A 13,494-nucleotide genomic window follows, 5' to 3' on the forward strand; every position below is an offset into this window, starting at 1 on the left:
TGACAAGGTCCAACTATAACGAGTGGACCTTGTTGATGCGCGTCAACCTACAGGCGCAAGGGTTATGGCATGCTGTCGAGCCAGAGGAAGGAGAAACGATTGAGTACCGGGAGGATCGGCTGGCGTTCGCCGCCATATTACGATCTGTGCCCCCAGAGAGAGATGCTCCACCAAGCGCACCGCGCAATCGGCCTCGGAGGGAATCAAATCCCGTCGGGTCGGTGTTGTACAGCGAGTGCGGGAATCCAACATCGAGCAGCTGTGGAAGGAGCTCTCGAAGATAGAAGGAGGAGCCGACTAATGACAAGGTCCAACTATAACGAGTGGACCTTGTTCATGCGCGTCAACCTATAGGCGCAAGGGTTATGGCATGCTGTCGAGCCAGAGGAAGGAGAAACGATTGAGTACCGGGAGGATCGGCTAGCGTCCGTCGCTATATTACGATCTGTGCCCCCAGAGATGCTGGCATCTCTCTCCACCAAGCGCACCGCGCAATCAGCCTGGGAGGGAATCAAATCCCGTCGGGTCGGTGTTGTACAGCGAGTGCGGGAATCCAACATCGAGCAGCTGCGAAAGGAGCTCTCGGAGATCCGCTTTAAGGACGGCGAATCCGTCCATGATTTTTCAATGCGGATCACGGGGCTCGCCAACAGCATCATCACACTTGGTGGCAGCATCAGCGAGACAGAAATCGTGACAAAGATGCTGCAGGTCGTCCCCGATCACCTCGAGCAGCGGAACGTCGAGCAGGTCGTGAAAAAGATGCTGCAGGTCGTGAAAAAGATGCTGCGTAACGTCGAGCAGCGGAAGAAAAATACCATTTCAGCTGTCGACAAAGAGGGTCGTCTTCTCCTCACTGAGGAGGAATGGCTTGCACGCCTAAAGCTCCGTGATGACACCAGCGAGAGCAATGGGCCCTCCAGCCGCAAAGGCGGTAAGAAGCCGTGGAAATCTCGCCGGCGCATGCGCGAGAAAGAGGCGGATCAAAAGAAGGAGGAGCCGACTGATGACAGGCCAATCGAGTGATCGTACTGTGGGAAGAGAGGTCACCTGAGCAAGAATTGCTGGAGCAAGCTCAGGAACAAGGAGACAACCGAGAAGGCCCATGTGGCTCAATCCGAGGAGAACTAGCCGGCCCTTTTCATGGTGATTGCATCAGTCCTACCTGACGTCCTTAATCCCGAGGAAGAGCTCCCAAAATCCACAGAGGTAATCGACGATGGCATAACTGCTCCGGTGAGTGTCGAACCCTAGGAAGAGCTCCCCAAATCCACAGAGGTAATCGACAATGGCATAACTGCTCGGGTGAGCGTCGAACCCGAGGAAGAGCTCCCCAAATCCACAGAGGTAATTGACGACGGCATAACTGCTCCGGTGAGCGTCGAACCCGAGGAAGAGCTCCAATGGTGCATAACAAATGCACCGGCTGGGGAGCCAATTCAACTGAAGGAGGAGCGAATGTTCGCTCAAATCAGTGAAAGAGGTGAGCAGCAAGAGCACCGGCAATGGGTCCTCGACACGGGGGCAACAAACCATATGACTGGGACCAAGTCTGCGTTCTCCGAGCTTGACTCAGGGATTCGCAGGACGGTGAAACTCGGCGACGGCTCTGTCGTCGAGATCGAAGGGCACGACACCATCCTGTTCGTTGGCAAGCGAGGCAATCATCACAAGCTGACCGGCGTCTACTTCATCCCGAGACTCAAGGCTAATATTGTGAGCCTTGGTCAACTCGATAAGACCGGCTGCCACATTTCCATCAAGCGCGGGCTACTTAGGATCCGCGATGATCGACGACGATTGCTCACGCAAGTTCGGTGCACGGCAAACTGCCTTTACATCCTAAAGCTGGAGATAGAGCAACCAGTCAACCTCTCGGCTAGGTATCGAAAGATGGAAGACCTATTAGGAAGAGGTGAACCACCTGGACTGGCGGCGCGCAAACTCGAAGAAGAGGCGACCGAACAAGACGTGGAGTCTGGAGAACATGCCGCTAGGGACACCGAGCCATAGGGCTCAAAACGGAGTTGAAATGAAATAAGGTAGATATACCACAGGTTTTAGGAGGAGATTGTTAGATAAAACCTGATTTTTCCTTATTTAGATTCACACGATTACATTCATTCTCCGTTTGACCATTTGACAAACACGTCGAATGGATTAACTAAGTTTTAGACGGCAATTTAGTAGGAAGTGGCACAGATTCAGTTGGCCACTCTCCAGCCATTTTTAGGATAGGTTATATTTAAATAAGAAATCTCTTCACAATATTTTTCACAACCTGAATTACAGGCGTAGTCAAAATTTCATCATTCTCTCTCTTTCTTATTTTACGCATTTTATTTTTCTTCCAACAACCTGTTGTCGACAATTTTCTCTCACCGAAAAGAAAGAATTTCCGGGCCGATTATTGAAATCCAACAAGACAACGTCACACGACACATGAGCTCTCTCCCCCATAGGGTCATAGAGCCTGTACTACTTGCTCCTGGGTTCGTAGCCTATGAAGACGACCTTCAGCCCCCTGGGATCGAGCTTGGCGAGGTAGGGACGTGTGATCTTCATGTATGTGACGCAGCCGAACACTTGGAGATGATGTACCATTGGCTTCTTTTCGTAGTAGGCCTCGTGAGGCATCCATCGAGGCTACACTCCCCTCCTTTCCGCCCTTTATCGTTGTCACTTCTCCTTGGTGAATTTTTATGGTGAAGATATTTGTTTCAGCATCTGGAAGCTCTGATACCAAATGTTGGATTAGACCCACGATCGGAATTATGTCGAAACAAGTACAAGAGGCAAAGGAAAAACTTGAGGGGAGAGACATTTTTGAAACAAAGGAAACCTTAAGCTAAACTTTCTCCTAAAGATAAGAACTACTAACGGTCTTCCTGATTAAAGCATACAACTTAGTTCACAACCACAAAACCTGGTCCACAATTTAGTAACTACTACCAATTCTTCTATAGTTGCTCCATAGGTTAGAAACTTATTCCACTGAATCTACTAATAATTCTCTTAAAGTTACTCAATAAGTTAGTGACTTATTCTATTAAGTTATGTTTATAAGCTCACAAAAGGTTCATCATCAAAGCCGAAGAGCACAAAGTGTACAAGTTGTCAAAGACCTTTTACGGTTTACGACAGTACTAAGGGTGTGGAACATACGTCATGAAAAGAGCTCAAAGAGTCTAAACTTCATGATGTGCTCACAAGAACAAGCAGTGTATACAAGAAACAATGGGGCTGAAACACTCATAGTTGGCATGTACGTTGCTGACTTATTCGTCATTGGTACAAGTGTGAATGGTGTCAAAGAGTTCAAGCAGCAAATGATGAAAGAATTTGAGATGAATGATCTCGGGTTATTCACGTACTACTTCGGTATTGAAGTGGACCAAAAGAAAGATTGTATCATGCTAAAGCAATCGGCCTATGCTAAGAAGTTGTTGCAGCAATTTAAGATGGCAAAGTGCAACCCAATCAAGTATCCCATGGAAGTAAACTAACAACTTGGGAAAGATGCTGAAAGAAGCTTGGTGAATTCTACTGAGTATAGGTGCCTCATTGGAAGTCTAAGATACTTGACTCATACTCGTTCGAACCTTTCATATGCTGTTGGAATAGTGAGTACATGGAAAAGCCCATTATGATGAATCATCAAGCGGCTAAGCACATTCTCTACTACGTGAATGGAACCAAAAGCTACGGGTTGAAGAATCAAAGAGGGTGAGGCCCTGAAGAACTAGTCGGTTTTACTGATATTGATTTAGCTGGAGACATTGACGATAGAAAAAACACCGCAGAAATGACATTTTATCTCAATGGAAAATTGATCTCTTGGCATTCTTAGAAGCAGTGAACTGTGATACGATATTCATGGGAGGCTGAGTTCATGACAACAACTGTGGTGTAATGTCAAGCATTGTGGATGAGAAATTTGTTGAGCGAAATGACTAGAAGTGAACAAAAGTCAGTAACTCTCTATGTCGACAAAAAATTTGCGATTGCATTGATGAAGAATCTGGTATTCAACGGACGCAACAAACACATTAACACTCGCTTCTATTTCATCCATGAGTGTGGAGAAGAGTAATCGTTGTGTAGTTCGTATGCCCTAGAGAGCAACGTGCAGATATTCTAACCAAGGCCCTGTTGAAATATGATTGAAAGTTCTGACCAAGTCTTGAGGATGTTGTTAGTATTTTCCTAAACTTATGAATTTGTTTATCGACAATTGTTTAGTAGGATTGCCATAATTTTCGATTTTTAGTTATCGTATAAGCCTATATGTATTGGAACTTTGTAACTCTTTTTACAAGGCGTGAGTAAACAATAATAAAGCATTTGCAGCTTTGGTCCTATTCTGGCTTTTTATATCTCTTTCAATATTCTTTTCCCAACAAATTTGGTATCAGAGCCAAGTTCTTGTCAACACAAGAAGTGATTATTTTTCTACGGAATGAAAATGACAGTCACTGGTTTTTCTTCCTCTGCACCACTCATACCAATTTTTAATGGTGAGAAATATGAATGGTGGAACATCAAGATGAAGACCTAGCTCAGATCGAAGGAGCTATGGGACTTGGTAGAACATGAGTTTGTTGATGTATTAGAACCCACAATAAAAGAAAAGGAAAGACGAAGAGAAACCAAGAAAAAGGATGTCAAGGCTCTATTCACTATTTAGCAAGCAATTCATGAGACTATTTTTTCATGAATTGCAGCAGCAACCACATCAGTGCAAGCATGGTTAATTCTGCAGAGAAAGTTTCAAGGAGATTCAAAGGTCATAACAGTGAAATTGAAATCTCTAATTTTTGTCACGAGCAATGAAAATAGTCAGTCAGATGCGTGCCTATGGAGAAAAAAATTCAAATGGAACAATTGTTGCAAAGGTATTGAGAAGCTTATCCAAATTTTGACTATGTGGTGACTGCTATAGAAGAAGTTAAGGATCTATCAATACTCTCCGTTGATGAACTGATGGTGCTTGCTTCAAGCTCATGAGTCAAGAATCAATAGATCATTAGAAAGGATTAAAAAAAAAGGCACTACAAGTGAAGGAAAAAACCAACAATGAATGAGAAAATATTCGTTTAGCAAGTAGAAGTCGTGAAAGAGGAGGATTTTTGCAACTTCCATGGTGGTCGTGGTAATAGGGGTAAATGGAGAAATGATGGACAAAGACAATTCAATGAGCAAATTAACACAAGGAATGTCATACAATATTACCATTACAGAAAGTATGGGCACATAAAAGTTGATTGTTGGTATACATATCAACAAATGAATTTTACAGCCGAAAATGAAGAATAAGAAGAAAGGCTTTTTATGGCTTGTATTGATATTAATCCAAAAAAGTGTGATTTATGGTTTGTTGATAGCAAATGCTTAGACCATATGACAGGCACAAAATCTTTATTCCAAGAGATTGATGAGATGCAAAAAATTAAGGTGCAACTTGAAAATAAAAAAGAGATATAGTCGAGGGAAAAAGCACAGTTAATGTCGAAACCAGTCATGGTAAAGCCACAACTTGAAAATAAAAGAGAGATACTAGTCGAGGGAAAAAGCATAGTGAACGTCGAAACCAATCATGGTAAAGCCAGTAGAAATAAACTTGAAATGCAAAATGCAGTTAATTTGTTAGGAAAGTTAGTTTGAAAAAGCTAAGTGAAAGAAAAGACCTAGAGCTTTTTTAGGGAATGATGGCAGAGGTTTATGAGCGTTTCTCTCACCCTATTATTAGTGTTAGAAAAATTATAAATACCTAATCCTTTTCCTGTAAAGGTCCGAGCAAAAAAACAAAAGCAAAGAAATACAGAGCAATAGAAAAGGCTTTCTGATAAAATCAGTGTTATTTGTCTCCTTGCTCTCCTCTCTCGACATCTTCTTCACAAGTACGCGAGTAATACTTTCACAAAGCGGTATTAGAGTGTTCTATCGTTAGTGTGTGTGAGATTACGTCACAAATTCGTGAGTATTATTTTAACAAAAACTGTTATATAGTGTTTAATTTTTGCCTGATTTAGGGTACAATTTATTGAGTGTTGGATAATAGATGACTAGAGGACATTACATTCTATTTGATGACAACACATGTGTCATTACAAATAAGAAATCAAACCATAAAGTTCAAATTTCCATGACTTCAAACAAGATGTTTCCACTGGATGTTTCTAACATGAGGGATTTTGCTCTTGATACTAGCAGAAAAGATGACTCGATATTATGTCATCTGGGGTATGGGTCTCTTCATATGAAGGGCCTAAAAATACTCAGGGATAAAGGTACGATTTTCAGATTACAAAAAATTGATTCAATTAGTTTATGTGAAAGATGCATTTATGGCAAACAAACTAGAAAGTTCTTTCCTGTTGGAAAAGCTAAAATAGTTTGAAATTGTCGAAAACTGATTCATGCTTATTAATGTGGGTCAATGTAAACTAAATCCTTGGGTGGGAGTATGTACTTTTTACTATTTATTGATGATTATAGTCACATAAGCTGGGTTTACTTCCTAGAGCATAAGTTAGAAACATTTCAGAAGTTTTAGAACTTTAAAGCTATGGTGGAGAACCAAAGTTGCTGCCACATTAAAGTTCTTCGCACAGATAGAGGTGGCGAGTTTATATCTAAAGAGTTCAATTTCTTTTGTGAAGAAAAAGACGTCCAAAGGGAGTTAACAACACATTACATTCCAAAATAAAATGAAATCATTGAACGAAAAAATCGAACTATTGTGGAGATGGCAAGAAGTATGTTACAAGCAAGGAGACTTTCAAACAAATTTTGGGCGGAAGCTATAGCAACATTTGTCTATCTATTAAATCTGTCACCAACAAAGGTTGTTATGAATCGAACGCATTATGAAGCATGGCATGGAAGGAAACCATCCATAAGTCATTTACGAGTCTTTGGTTGTGTTGCTTATGCTTTGAAAAATCCTCACATTCGTCAAAAGTTTGATGAAAAATCTGAATAAATGCATTTTCATTCGCTATTGTACTCAATCAAAGACATATAAATTATATCACCCTCTTAATAAAAGAATTTTAGTTAAAAATGATGTAATATTTGATGAAAATGTGAGTCAGGATTGAAGTAAAAATATGAGCACAAAAGATTACAGTTGAGTTGAAGTTTCTCCAGACAAGAGTCAACTCCAGTGCATCTTCTAGTGCCTCAACTACAATGCAAAAATTTGTCAAATTTATCATCTTCAGTATCACTAAACAACAACTCTTCTCTTGAAGAATTTTTAGATAAGACACCACCAAGGAAGTATAAATCTTTGGCTGACATATATGCATCATGTCAATTTGCTCTTACTGTTTCAGACCCTATGAGTTATGAACAAGCAACTGAAAAAGAAGAGTGGCGGAAAGCCATGGTAGAAGAGATACAGTCAATTGAGAAAAATGAAACATGGGAGATGGTTGACTTACCAAACAAAAGAAATGCAATCAACTTGATATAGGTGTTCAAGACAAAATTTGCACTAGATGGAAGGATATAAGAGAATAAGGCTCGTCTTGTAGCAAAAGGGTGTGGGCACCAACAAGGTATAGATTTTGAAGAAACTCTCTCTAATAGCTTGTTTTGAAACTATAAGAACTATTCTAGCATTAGCAGGATAATTGTAGTGGTCTGTTTATCAGTTTGATGTCAAGTCAGCATTTCTTAACGAAGATTTACAAGAAGAGGTCTATGTAGCACAACCAGAGAAATTCATAAAGAAAGACAAAGAAACAAAGTTATACAAGCTAAGAAAGACATTATACGGATTAAAGCAAGCCCCTCAAGATTGGTATAGCAAGATTGATAAGTATTTTCAAGAAAAAGGATACATGAGAAGTGAGAATGAGCCTACTTTGTATGTGAAGAAGGAAGGTAAAAGTGATTTCATCATTATTTGTCTCTGCGTTGATGATATCATTTATACTAGCTCTTCTAACTCTCTTTTGGATAAATTTAAGTCTCAAATGATGAGTGAATTTGAGATGTCTGAATATGAGTTTATTGCACTATTTTCTTGGTCTTGAAATATATGTCAAAGATGTTATGAGTAAATTTAGAAATTGCAACATGAGGATGGAGTAGAAAGGACAGATGTTAGAAGGTTCAGAAGCTTAGTCGGAGGACTAATTTACTTAACACACATGACCTGACATTGCATTTCCTGTTGGTATTATTTCTAGGTTTATGCAACATCCTTCAAAGGTTTATTATGAAGCAGCAAAAAGGGTTTTACAACTATGAAATATGGAATTTGGTATTCTAAATCTTCAAATTTCAAATTATATAGTTCACTGATAGCGGTTTGGCAGGATCATTAGATGATAGACGAAGCATTTCAACTAATGTTACCACTTTAGGATTGGGAGTGATCACTTGGAGTTCAAAGAAGCAAGCAACAATGGCATTGTCAACATCAAAAGTAGAATATGTTGCAGCAACTTTAGCAGCATGTCAAGCCATTTAGCTAAGAAGAGTGTTACCCGATCTTCAACAAGAGCAAAAAGAAGCAGCGGAGATATTTTGTAATAACAAAGCAACTATCTCTATGACAAAGAACCCAACATTTCACAACAGAACAAAGCATATTGAACTTCGACATCATTATATTCATGATCTTGTTGCAAAGGAAGAAATTATCTTGCAGTATTGTAACACCAATGAACAGCTAGCAGACATACTTACTAAAGCTTTATCAAAAGAAAAGTTCTGCTACTTTAGAGGAGTACTTGGCATCTGCAACTTTGAATCAAGGAGTGTTGAAATATGGTTCAAAGTTTCGAGGGAGCTATTAGTAGTTTCCTAAACTTATGAATTTGTTTATGGTCAATAATTTCCATAATTTTTTATTTTTAGTTACTGCATAATATTGGAACTTTGTAACTCTTTGCAAGGTGTGAGTAAATAATAATAAAACAGTTGCAACTTTGATCATATTCTATCTTTTTTTATCTCTTTCAATATTCTTTTCCCAACAGGTCCTAACAAGGGTTGAGTTTGCAAAGATGCGGAATATGCTTGGAATGAAGAATCTCGAACAAAATCATGTTTACGGAGGAGATTGTGAGCTAATAAACTTGATTTAAGTAGAATAAGCTACTAACTTATAGAGTAACTTTAGGAGAATTGGTAGTAGACTTAGTAGAATAAGTTACTAACCTGTGGAGCAACTTTAGGAGAATTGGTAGTAGTTGCCAAATTGTGGACCAAGTTTTATGTTTTAATAGGAAGATTGTTAGTGGTTAACTTAGGAGAAAGCTTAGAAAGCTAGTTAGTGTTTTCTCAATTATAAATACTCATGAGATGTATGCTCTTTTCACAACAATAACAACAAAAAGAATTGAAAAACAAAGTGCCTAAGGCTTCTTTGTTCCAAAAGATCTCTCTCCTCAAGTTTTTCCTTTGCTTCTTTTACTTGTTTCAACATATTTCAATCAAGGTCACATCCAACATTGTGATTCTAATACTTGATACCTCGTGACCTAAGAAGGTCACCTGTTGTAGCCAAAACTTGCCGTTTGAGAACTTAAAAAAGTATGTGTAGTTACTTAGATGGATGACATGTGCCTTCCTGAGCTAGCTTTTCCACATGGTAGGAGCTCTGAAATTTTTAAAATTTGATTGTTAGGTTATATTTTTTTGTTATAATATGAAAAATATTAAAATTTGAGCGAAAAACAGTAGTATGGAGGTCGAACAAGACAAAAAGGAGCTTACCACGCGCCTCACCCACCAACCACACTCTAAGCGGGCTTCCCACACACGACATGTGGCACACATAAATAGGCACTTCTGGAAGAGGTCAAGTTAGGTGGGTGGCTTGGGTCAACAATCAACCATCACTTCCATATACCTTCCAATTACACCTATATTCAATACTATTTTAGGGTCAATAAGGATTAATAATGATTGAAAATATCAAAAAGAGTAGAATAGGACAAATCAAAGCAAGCCACGCGAGCCCACGCGCGCTCTTGTGATCACTATGCATTGTGTCACGATTATTCTTGTCCAAGGCTGCATGTCCGTCCAAACCTCTTTTACTTGCTTTCATGCTAGTTAAGTATTTACTATTCTTGTTATGTGAATACGTACGTGTATAACCATCTACCAAAATCATGTTTACACCTGTTAAAGCTAAAAAATTTCAAAATATACTACATGAGAATGTGACTAGTTGTCAATTTTTCCTACTCGAGTTATACGGTATCAAAAAGTCATGGTTATTGCTTATTACTTTTTAGCCTATAACATTATTTTCTTTCAAATTGTTTTCAACTCATTTCCTCACTCACGTTTCCTAAAACATTTCTCTCAAATATGACTCAAGGCTTGATCATACGTCTAGATTGTCTGCGAAGTTTGCCTTTCACATGATTGACTTGTTTGCTAGGTTAGAATAAGTATCGCACCATCGTTGTCCTACTGGCACAAGAGTGCGATTGTACACTCTGAATACCCTCAGCCACGCGCACATAAACCCATGCTCCTATCATCTTCAACCTCATGTTGCAGCTAAATTTTCTGGATTTTTTAATTTAATTTTTTCTTTGTCCCCTTGTTTGATTCTCCTTCAACGTCCGTTATCCCTTCTTAGTTCCTTCTACAAAAGTGTAGATCTCACTCCTGTAGACCTATAAAGACAAGTTTTGAGTCTTTATTATGCACTATGCATCGAGATCTTTAGAAAATAGAATGATGGGTTTTCATTACCTTCCATTAAATGTCCTTTTCTCCAAAATACCTCTATAGTCGAGTAACCCTTAATCCACCAAGTCTCAAACACCCTTTCATTTACCCTAATCTCATTTATTGCTCCTCGGATCTCAATAAAAGTTCTTGAGGTCGTGGGTTTGCAACCTCTGAGTTGCATGATTTTCTCATCTAAAAATCAAGTTTATCACTTTCCTATCCCTCTTTAAAATGCTGAATTCTCAACCATGACATCTACCTTTCCACAACCGCTGACTTTCTCCTCCCAAACGTGGGTTTTCTTCTTTCTTCCCCAAGGCAACAACTCTATATCTATATTTTTCAAAATATGAGTGTTATAGTTCTTCCCTTATTTTTAAGAACTTTCACCCCCAAAAGTTCTCGAATGTGAGAATAATTTCGGATAGTTACACTTCAACTCCTCTTCTCATTCCCTCATAATCTCCTAGATTTATTGATTTCACAACAAAACCTTGATAGGTGGTATATCAATATTGCATAGAGTCTTCACTTCTCTTGCTAGAATTTTTACGAGTTGTTATTCATAAATCAAGTATTCCTTCAATGATAATGTCTCGACTAATGATACGCACAAGATCTACAACATATTTGTGCAGCATAGAAACATGAAAAAAGTTGTGTACAACATCGAGTGCCGGCGGTAATGCTAGTTAGTATCACATCGACCCAACCTCTCCAAAATCTTAAATGGCCCGATAAACCGTGGATTCAATTTTTCTCTCTTACCAAATCTCAGTACACCCTGAACAAGTGCAACTTTAAGGAATGCATGCTCTCCCATGGAAAATTTAAAGTATCATCTCCTCACATAAGTGTAACTCTTCAGCAACTCTGAGTCGTCATTGTTAGGATTGCACAACAACGCACACGCTCGATCTAGATGAACACAAAGAACAGGATAGAGAAAAGTGCAAGGAGAATTCTGGTTAAAAAGATTTTTTTATTGATGACTTCACGTATATACAGTAAGAGAGAATAGAAAGTACATTTTCAAAACTCTACCGGACGAGATATATATATAGTTCAGTTTACTATATATAGTTTTACCAGATTTAACCATCTACTATATATAGCTATTTACTCTATATAGCTTTACCAGATTTAACCATCTACTATATATAGCTATTTACCATATATAGCTTTACTGGATATAGCTTTACCAGATATAACCGTTGACCAAGCTATAAATAAGCAGCAGGCTCCATAACCTAACAATTCTCCCACTTGGAGACTGATCTAGTCAACCAAGAATTTCATTCTCAAACGACTATGAGCATCTTCATGGCACCATATCAATTGAGGCTTTGCACAACCTCAATATTCCAACGTCAACACATTTTGTCAACATGTTTGCTGGATTCTTTGCACCCTCTATTTTCTTCAAACACATCATCATCTTTCACTAACCTGCAAGTGAAATGGTATCGTCTTCTGTGTTTTCTCTTTAAATGATAGACCAGGTTTCTTTGTCAACTCTATGACACTTTGACTATCTCTATAAAGAATATCTTCGTGCTACTTCTTGCCCATTCTTCCAGATAGTCAGTCATCCATATCGTCTTCTTTCCAGCTTCAACTATTGCCACGTACTCCGCCTCAGTACAACGCATTTTTTGAAGTCTAGACGTCCCATCATCCATGGCTTGCTCCTACTTGGTTGTATCTTCCAACTGTAGGGCCTCATCAAAGGGCTCTGGTTCCCTTTCATCAGCAACAAATAGTGTAATGAAGGTACATACATATTTGGTACTCTGATAGTACAGGATGATCTTCTCAACACCGATTCAGGTGTTACTTGCTTTACTGCTGGTTCCTCTGCAACAACCTCAGGAGTTTGTTGAGTATCTGCTACAAGATCACTAGGTGATTTTCTCCGCAACTCAACCTCAACTTCCACTTGCTTTGTTGTCTTGGAATCTTGCTCCTCATCTGATTCCTCAACAGTAGTCTCAAGAGTTTCATGAGTATCTGCTACAACATCAATGGGTGAGTTTTCCTGCAACTCAAGCTCAACTCCCACTTGCTTCGTGGTATTGGAACCTTGCTCCACCTCTGGTTCTTCAGCAATAGTCTCAGGAGTTTCATGAGTATCTGCTACAACATCACTAAGTTTTCCTGCAACTCAAGTTCAACTTCCACTTGATTCGTTGTCTTGGAACTATGCTCCACATCTGGTTCCTCAGCAGGTGAGTTTTTCTACAACTCAAGCTCAATTCCCACTTGCTTCGTCGAACCTTGCTCCACATATGGTTCCATTTCCAACCGCACTTTCTTCAATTCTCTGGCAGTCTTTGTGAAGCTAACTCGTTTCTGCTTGCTCATAACGTAGTTCTCACAACGACCCACATCAACAGATTTCAGACCTTCTAAAACTCCCTTCGCAGCCAGCGTCTTCATTCCTTTCACGCTCATATGTTCAAATCTATTGTGCCATAGACTTGAATTTGAAGCACTCTCAGCAACAGCAGCTATGTTCATACACCCTGCAGTGGTGTATAAGGTTCCAGATTTTGAGCCACGTGCTACCACCGTAGCACCCTTCATAATCTTCCACGAACTATCCCTAACTTTATTGCATAACCTGTGCTGTCCAACTGACAAATAGAGATCAGATTCTTCTTGATATCAGGAATATATCTGACATCCTTTAATGTCCACTGATTTCCTGCCGGAGTTTTTATGCAGACTTCTCCTTTTCCTTTAATCTCCAAATATTTGTTGTCGGCAAGATACACCTTCTCG

Source organism: Cucurbita moschata, unplaced genomic scaffold (assembly GCF_002738365.1).
Source record: "Cucurbita moschata cultivar Rifu unplaced genomic scaffold, Cmos_1.0 Cmo_Scf00007, whole genome shotgun sequence".
Taxonomy (NCBI): Eukaryota; Viridiplantae; Streptophyta; class Magnoliopsida; order Cucurbitales; family Cucurbitaceae; genus Cucurbita; species Cucurbita moschata.